The following is a 7,604-nucleotide window of genomic DNA, read 5'->3' as shown; positions in this document are numbered from 1 at the left end:
CAATATGTTACCAGTGTTACAGGTGGTAAATACAATTTTTTGTGTATATTAATTTTTGATGTTTTTAGTACAGCACATGTTAGTAAGCACCTTTAAACCCCCACTTTAAGATTTTACATTTCATCTGTCAGTTTCTTTAAGCTGTTGTTACTTTAATAATAGTGAGTACATTTAACTGAGTTTCATTGTGTTTTGGTCATGTGATGTATTTGTTGGTAGATACATTCAGTTGTTAACCATCTTTGTTTCAAAGAGGAGCTTTAACAAAGTAGTGTCTAAGTTTAGTTTTTGGAGATTGATTTCTGTGAAGTTTTTGTAAAGAATTGCAGTTATTTACCAGGTATGTGGCATTATGTTTTACTGATTATATAAGCTGTATCTTTAACTCTGTAGTTTGATATTTTAATACTGAAGTTGTTAGTTTTTATGGATCAAGTTGGTAAAGTTTATTTGCATACATGATACATACATTCACACATTATATATATATATATGTATCATCCTATTTCAGGTTGTTAGATTGATTACATTTAGCTAATCTAAGTATTTAAAACCCCACTTCGGGTAAGTTAGTTTAGAATGTAAATATAGAGTAGTTTAGTTAAAGTACCGGTACCATTTACTATTTGTTGCAAACAGTAATTTACTTTGTAGCACAGATTTATTTGTGTGCTGTAGTAATGGTGTTAGATAATTTGTTTATGATGTTTGTATTTTAATATTCTCTTTTATATTTGCAGGGTTTTTATTACTTGCCTGGTTTATGCTATAATAAAGATTTGAACCCGTTCTGGATTGTTTGTTGCAACGACCCCCAGACCCCTCTACAACATTGGAGCCCGATAAGTTTTCTGAAGAGAACATCCGTCGGAGTCAACCAGCTTATGGTGGATAATTATTGGTGGAAATTCGTCTTCAGCGGTAGAATCAATCAACTTAAAACGTGAATTGCGTGTGCGAACTTTTTAATCTACAAAGATAGCTATCTGTGCAGATGTTTGGGGTAGGCCTACGTATATTTTAGTCAAGTTTATAGATATTTTGTAATTAAGTTATTTGAATTATTTAAGGTTAATTATCTCCCTTTAGTCTTCAAATCATTTCAGATTTTTGTACTTTAAGTTGTCTCCCTTTAGTCTTCACAGCAGTGACTTAAATTGGAAACATTTTTGTTTTCTTTTGTTAATTCAAGTCCCACCTCACCCCACCCCACCTACCACTCCAACAACCCTTATTTTTATTTATTTATTTTTTTTTATTTTAAGATAATCATCAATTTAGATTATTTACATTTTGTTTTGTATAAAATATTATGCGATGGTTTTGTTTTTACTGTCACAGCTTAAGCTGAGATTTTAGATGATAGATTTATAAACAAATTTTTGTTTGTTATGGTTTTACTATGATATGACTAATACATTCTATATATAGCAAGGATATTTAGATAGTTTTCAGTGACACTTAACATAACAAAATACATTTTACAATTGATATTACATTTATCATATACACTTGTACATTATATTGACCCAGTTTGATAGTTTTGGAAGTTGGTGTATTTTGGTGTTTGTTTATAGTTTAGACTGGACTTTGAAAGTTTGTTGTTGGAATTTGAAAGTTTGTTGTTGGACTCAGGTATTTTGGATGCTTTGATTGGTATGTTAGTAGTTTGTCGATTTTGAATTTTTTCATTGGGTATTTTGGTTTTGAGTTTGTGCATTACTCGAATTGGAATTCGTTTTTTTTTAGGAAAGTTCATTTTTCATTTTCAGGTTTAGTTTTTTAGTACTCTGAAATTAGGTCAACGTATAAGCTGTTTTCATGATTGATCACTGCACTCACATTTTATGACTTTATGTTGTGACGTAGTACAGTATATGGGAGAATATATGTTCTATTTCAGCATTTGTATTTACAATATAATTGATACGGTGTAGAAACATTATTTATTCTATTTCAGCATTTGTATCTAGAATAGAGTTATATGTATATGTTTATGCTTATATGGTACGAACTTAATTACATTTTGGGTTATCTAATCTGTCTGTTCGTCAGTCATACATTTTGTTGGTTTGTGCCAAATCTATATTTTTTTTTTACAGGAATATTTGAATGATACATATACACTTGTTATTAATAATTCATTCATTTGTTGTGTTGTTTGTCTTTTATGCTATAATGGCAACAGGTGGTGGCAGATCAGAGTTTTCCTCAGAGGAGGAGAAGCATTTGTTAGACATGTTCTCTAATTTAGATGTAAAACCGAAGCTTGAATCATCTGAGGATTTTATAGAATGGATGTTTGATTATTTGAAATCTCAGGGTAGAATTCCGCCGAAGGATGAAAGTTTTGGGATGGCAGATCAATCAGCACGTCAAGATGATGGGGTAAAATATCAGCCTAAGGTTGAAGAACAGCCCAGTTCAGCAACAGATAAATTTAAGTTTATACCCCAAGTGCCAAGAATAACAACATTCTCCGGTGATCCTGGTTGTAAAGGAGATACTTCATTCGACTTATGGAAGTTTGAGGTTTTAAGCCTTATGAAAGATGGTTTACATAGCAAAGACTCTGTGAAATTATCTGTTTTAAAGTCGTTGCGTGGAGAAGCTGCAAGAGTAGCTATGAGATTGGGCCAGGATGTTACTGTTGATAAGCTATTGATGAAACTGCAAAGCAGATTTGGTATTGTGGAACAAGGGCAGAGTCTTTTGTCGCAATTTTATTCCACAACTCAAGCTCCCAACGAGACAGTGTCAAAGTGGGCTTGCAGGTTAGAAGATTTACTCGACAAAGCCAGGATAGAAGGGGAGGTGGAAAGTAAAACTTTTGATGCCAAACTTAGGACGAAGTTTTGGAGTGGTTTGAGGAGTGACTTAAAGGATAAGTCAGCACATAAGTTTGATCGGTTGACAAATTTTGAAGATCTTCTCAAAGAAGTTAGAAGGATAGAACATGACTGTATTCCTTTGATATGATTTAAGAGTAGTAGTGCTAGAGGCATGACTAAGATGGCTCAAACGGTACAGGACGATAAGTTGAAGGCTATGGTGTCGTCATTAACTGCAAGTGTTCAACCTTTGCAGAAAGAAGTCAGGTCAATTAAAGCTGATAAAGATCAAGGAGTGCCTCAGCTGCCTTTGGGTAGATCAAGGTCTGCTATAACGTGTTACAGTTGCGGTCAGATAGGGCATGTAGCTCGTGGGTGCAGGATGCCACTGCCACAAAAGGATCAACATCATTTAAACCGTTAAATGTCACTGATGAGGGACAATCAGTAGACATTCTTTTATCCAGTCCCATGAATATTATAGGGACCCCCAGACCCCTCTACAACACCAGCAAAGGGTTAGCTGATCAGGAACTGCAGGCTTTTTCTCAACCATTACTGCTTGCCCTAGTGATGTCAGGAAAAGGGTTTTTTAGTAATTCAGGTGGTATGAAAAGCCAACACGACAAATGCTACTGGCAGTGAAGGTTAAAGATCACTATATTATGGTAGTGGACCATCAAAATAATAAGCCAATTATATGCCCATCTTCATTAAGTCGCAAAAAAGGTAGGAAGCTGAAGAAAGTAGCTTGTTCATTCAAGTTTGCTCAAAAAGCATTATGACAATTCAGAAAAAAAATCCTCACATCAGCCTCCTCTGTGCATTTAACCAGAAGTCATGTTTTATGAGTTTTACAACCACTGGTGTCATCTCCTTCATAGATGGAATATATTTACACAGAATTCGCTGTAAGATTATACCCATTCTGTCTGTGATTCTTTTCATATCCATATCATCAGGTAAAACCTGCTCTTTCTTGATATCACGTGCATTAATGGCTTGTTGATCATCTAACAAAGAAGTAGACACCCTGCTTTTGCACCATATGACAACACCCATAATTTTATCTTGTTATGACTTTCTGCTGAATGATGTCTTGTTTTTACGTTTTTGCCAACATTGTCCCAAACTATTGTGTAACCTAGACATATTTCTGCGAATAACAAAAAACAAAACATAATGAAAACAGTCTAAACTGCAAAAAATGTGTCTATTATCAGAAAACATTATTGCTACTTGATTCGGTTAAATACTTTTTATTGTCTTCAACTATTTGATAATGTACGACTCAGTCCTAAATATATAGTTGAAGTTGGTGAACATCTAAATAGAAACTAGAAACGAATAGAAATAAAAAAAAATATGTCTGACTGTAACCAAAAGCGTATAACTAAAGAAAACATTAATATAATATATTCCATAAAATACAGGTTTTGTTTACACTGTAAATGTTTCATTAAATACAAATTATATGACAAAACTAGACATTTTGATTAAGGTTCGGTTGATAAAAAAAGCATTAGTTGATTATTTGGCGTTACTATAAGATGTTAGACACATAGAGTGTACTTACATTCATGCTGGATCCATTCTGTCACAATTCAATGCTGTTAATGTTAATACCTTGTATAAGATTAAACATTTTGGGCTTCCTTCCAAAAATCTACAATGGTGGTTACATAGTGGCTAATCTAAGGGAAGTTCATCAGGGTATCCTGACAACTCATCTTGGGTACCTTTACTGTTCATTGATCCGAATCCGTAATGGTAAATATATCTATTATTTAATGTCAGCTATTCCTAATAAGTGCTTTTTAAAAAATATTTAGTAGTATTCTAAATTTACATGTAACAAAATCCTATAGCACTTATCAGTAATGTGCGGAAAAGATAGTTATACTTACACACTGGACCCTTTGTTCTGACTCGGGTGTTCAAGTTACTGATCAACCTGTAATGTGTTGTTTTAGCACGTGCACAGGTGATCATTTGAGGAAATGTAGGTGTTCATATAAATGAACACCCCAACATACTAACCCGGTGATTGTGAAAACAGACCACGCATTTTCGTGCGTGCACTGTATTAGAAATAACAAGAAACACAGTACGTTACGCTCGTAATTAAAAAATACATGTAGTTAAAACAATAAATATTTTTTGAATTTAGATTGTGAAATAGTATCATTCGTTAGAAAACTTTCCTACATCATTGTACATGCTATTTTTTTGTAACATGCTTAGTTTGTTCTGTGGCTGACAATTCGTGAATGTAAACGTATTCCAGTCAATGCAGCATACCCCATTCACACCAAATTGATATTACATTATTCATTGGCCTGTTGTGGATTTTAAAGATAGATTGCCAGGCAACGAAACATACCCCCACAGCAGCTAAGTCGCCCGTGCAGTCAACAAGGGGTGTCGCATATTTATTTCTTTTGCCGGCAAGGGGAGAGAAATGGGGTTTAACATCCACTCCACTCGGGACTAACACATGGTTCAATTTTATTTCAAAAATTCGCTTGTGCGTAGGGGTCCTTAGCAGTGGCAGGAAATCGATGGACCCGGAGAAAACCCGCGAGGTTGGATAGGCTACCCTACACCTTGCCACGTACAACTCGGGAATCGAAACCACGCCAGTTGACTCAACGACAGACCTTGTGATACAACGCACACGCGCTAACCATTCGGCCATCGAACCATCCTTGTCGGTAAGGAAAACATTTACAACACATTAAAATATAATTACGAATAACAAACCCATTAAGTAATTGTCATACTCGTTTGGCTTCTAATTCTGCCCTATACTGAAAACATATATCAAAGGCCATAAATCTGGAAGTCATTATCGGAAATCATTGAAAATCAATAGGATTCTACGTCTCATGACCATAATTGACGGGAGCCACGACATGTTGGCGTATAAAAAGTGTCGAAAACCGGAAATCAGCAAATAGACTTAAAATACATTTATCCATATACCAATCTACATTTCTTAATAAAAAGTGGCATTGGAATGATCTGATTTGTATGCATCGTAAATAAACAGGTAAACACATATTCAGATTATTGAGTAAACAACAATTTATTATGACGTGCAAAATAATGTATTGATACCTGTTAAGTTAGATGAACACCCGAGCTCGCGCAATTGAACACTTCGAACGCTGACGCGTTCTCAGTGTACAACCTTGCACGAGTTCGGGTGTTCATCTAACTTGAACCCCTCTGTCTCAGTCGATAACCCTTACTTATCAGTAATGTGGGGAAAAGATAGTTATACTTACCTTGTCATAGTTTTGTCATTTTTAGCTCTTAACACACTGCGTTATATCCTGCAGTACATACAAGTGGAGTTTTGATTTTTAATTTTTCTAGGACTTCCTTTCATTCACAATTCCGTATGCTATCCATATTGACCTTTTCTTTCAACAAACGTCCAGTTTTGATGAGACCAGCCACCTCCGTCCTAATCTGTTGGGTAAACACACTTTACAATCTGATTAAAATACAGATCTATATAATCGTTTCGTTTTTTTATACTTTCGATGGTCTACACTACATGAAGATCTGACCGGTTATAGTGGAAGGTCGCGTCAGGGGTCTGACGTCAGACATTTGATTAACCAATCAGCATTGATGTTACTAGTGGATTACCCACAGTTCCGTGCAAAACACGCCCAAAGCTCGCCGTAACAGACCATTCAGAACACAACAATGATAACAACTCTTCATTACTTTATAATTTAAATCAACCAGAACACATTGTAAATTAAAGGAGTTTCCCAAAGAATAAATAGTTCCCACCTGGCGCGTATAAATACGCGTATAAATTGCTGATGCCAGGTAAGGGAACGCGCCAAGAAGATGAAAGTTTAATTAGTGTCAACAGAAGAACATGGATAAAAACAAAATCATGGAGATGTTTGAACAGAGTACAAAATGCCCCCCCCCCCCCAATTAGGCTAGATTAGCTAAAGTTCGTACAGCTTAAAACTGCTTGGAAGTTGTTCAGCACCACCGCAGGAATCTTGAATAACTGCCAGACAGTTTGTGTGGTGGGTTACCCCCAACAGACACGCCCAAAATGCTACGCCCCACAACTAGGCTAGATTAGCTCAAGTCCGTATCACATAAAACTGCTTTGAAGATGTTCAGCACCGCCACAGGAATCATGAATGACCACTACACCCAAAACGACACGCCTCCAAATTAATCGGGATTAGCCGAACTCTGTACCACCTAAAACTGATTGCAAATTGATCAGCTGCAAGACAGTTTCTGCCATGGGGTATCCCTGACAGACCCCTTCCACAAATAAATTCCCTTTCAGCATTGCAATTGCTCTAAGTTAAGTGGGGAAATCTGCTGGACTAACTTGTAGAACACCAGTGAAAAGGTAATTTTTGATTGCGAAACTCATCAGTACAACACAAAAAAATAATGCCCAAGGACTACTGCATCTCATCAAAATCAGTCTTAACTCCATGGCTCATAATCTGACAGGTCTTGGTCGAAATCGGTTTCACCCAGAAATATGATGGCAAATGCCATCTCTGTACATGAAATTTTATTTTCCTATCCTTAATAGGACGGTTATCACGGTAGCTAAGTGGATAAGCCGCTGGCTCACTAGCCTGGAGGTCGGTTGTTCGATCCCTGCATTGGCCGAGAAAGTTCATCCAGTTGTCAGTGATGTAAGGTACACTGCTGCACCATTTTCGCGTGGTACACTTTTGAGCTAATCTAGCTCAAGAATTCATGACACCC

At 36.1% G+C, this 7,604-nt stretch overlaps 1 long non-coding RNA gene across 1 annotated transcript; it reads left to right on the top strand.

Moving 5' to 3' along the window:
* Positions 1–206: 206 nt before the first annotated feature.
* On the top strand, positions 207–1,220 carry LOC126819579 (uncharacterized). The gene is made up of 3 exons (XR_007679681.2): positions 207–340; positions 512–564; positions 741–1,220. It is a non-coding gene; the product is annotated as an uncharacterized LOC126819579 (long non-coding RNA).
* The last annotated feature ends 6,384 nt before the right edge of the window (positions 1,221–7,604 follow it).

Source organism: Patella vulgata, chromosome 4, assembly GCF_932274485.2.
Source record: "Patella vulgata chromosome 4, xgPatVulg1.2, whole genome shotgun sequence".
NCBI classification, from domain to species: domain Eukaryota; kingdom Metazoa; phylum Mollusca; class Gastropoda; family Patellidae; genus Patella; species Patella vulgata.
This window is presented reverse-complemented; position numbering and strand designations above follow the sequence as displayed.